The 1,710-nt window shown below is 44.7% G+C and overlaps 1 pseudogene; it reads right to left on the bottom strand.

The window, feature by feature from the left end:
- Nucleotides 1–498: 498 nt before the first annotated feature.
- LOC114894284 lies at nt 499–1,462 on the bottom strand (annotated as a pseudogene).
- Nucleotides 1,463–1,710: the final 248 nt, after the last annotated feature.

Raw genomic sequence — 1,710 nt, 5'->3', positions numbered from 1 at the left:
CTACTTTTGTATATAAGGTTATCAAGGAAAAGCTACAGGCTACTTTTTCTCTTTTTAAAAAAATATTTATTTTTGGCTGCATTGGGTCTTCGTTGCTGCTCACGGGTTTTCTCTAGCTGCCTCGAGTGGGGGCTACTCTTTGTTGCAGTGCGCGGGCTTCTCGTTGCGGAGCACGGGCTGTAAGCACAAGGGCTTCAGTAGCTGTGGCGCATGGGCTTAGTTGCTCCGAAGCATGTGTGATCTTCCCAGACCAGGGATTGAACCCATATCCCCTGCATTGGTAGGCTGATTCTTAACCACTGTGCCACCAGGGAAGTCTACTTCTTCTTGAAAGCGTGATCCCCTGATGCCTGCTATACATAGCAAATTCCTTAAGGAAAATACCAGAATATGGATGAGCTGAATACCAAAATCTGGGTTGATTTTTCTTTTCTTTTTTCTTTGTTTTTGGCACCCAATCTCTTTTATGGAGTGGGGGGAGGCCCTGAGGGGGAGCTCTCATGGCACAGCTTGTTCATTAGCGCTGCTTCCTGGGTCCTGCGGCTTCATCACATCCGGCAACTCCGGTGGGCTGGAGAAGGGCTTGATGGGCAGGGTCTCAAATGCTTCACCTGCCTGTAAGGCTAGCCCCACCCGCGGCTGGGTCTGGCTGGTGAAGCCACACTCACCCAATATCTTGCCATCATCCAGAAACCGGTGGTCCTTGTACAGCCGCTGCTCGTCTGGCAGCTGCTTGAGGATGCCCTTGACGATGCGCTTCAACAGGAACATGGTGCTGGCCGCTTTGCCTTCCATGAAGATGATGGTCTTGCGGCGCCGTATTTTGAGGAACACGTTCACACCGGCTACTGCCTCTCCCCTTCGACTAGCCGGAAGCTCTGCCCCCTTCCTGGCAGCGCACACGCTGGCCCCCAGGGTGCCCGAAACTGGCGGCCCCGCCCCGCCTCGCCTGGCTTGATTTTTCTAATCAAGGGGAAGTGAGTAATTTGGAATGCTAAGGATTTAAATGAGTCATGAGCTTTCTCATAGAAATAAAGAATTTGGTATTTCTCTGTTTTCAACATGTGTAATAGATTCTGAAGGAGATTCTGAGAATCTATGGTGCTGTTAAGCTGAATCTGTTGTACAAATGAATAGTGTATAATTATTGCAAAATGTATAATTTTCAATTGTATATTCGTGGATTTAAATCACTTCTGATGTGACTTTTCCCTGAAGCGATTTTTCTGATTTCATGTTCATGCTTTTTTATTAATATTGTTGCAAAGAAAAAATATCCTCCAAAACTTGGAAGAAAAAAAAAAAAAGATTGTGTCACCTTTGTTTTTATTTTTAGACAATGTCCTGTTCCTAGGTCAAAGTTGGCAAGTTTTGTTTGTTTTCTGTAAAGGGCCAGATAGTAAATATTTTAGACTGTGCTCACCACGTGGTCTCTATTCAACTCTGTAGCAAAAGCAGTCATGTATAATACGTAACAAATGGCTGTGGCAGTGTTCCAACAAAACATTATTTACAAAAAACAAGTGGTCAGCTAAGCCCAACTGTAGTCTGCTGTCCCCTGCCCTAGAGTCACAAGATATACAAGTTTGTTTGACTTGCCATTTACTGTTGATTAAGGCCCAGACAACTCACAACTTTGTAAAGTTGGATGTTCCTTTATTGGAAACTGGTAAGATATAAATGATTTTGCCCAATATTAGGCAAGTAATT

The sequence above is a fragment of the Monodon monoceros genome, unplaced genomic scaffold, assembly GCF_005190385.1.
Source record: "Monodon monoceros isolate NGI ecotype Baffin Bay Population unplaced genomic scaffold, NGI_Narwhal_1 Super_Scaffold_13, whole genome shotgun sequence".
In the NCBI taxonomy this organism is placed as follows: Eukaryota; Metazoa; Chordata; class Mammalia; order Artiodactyla; family Monodontidae; genus Monodon; species Monodon monoceros.
This window is presented reverse-complemented; position numbering and strand designations above follow the sequence as displayed.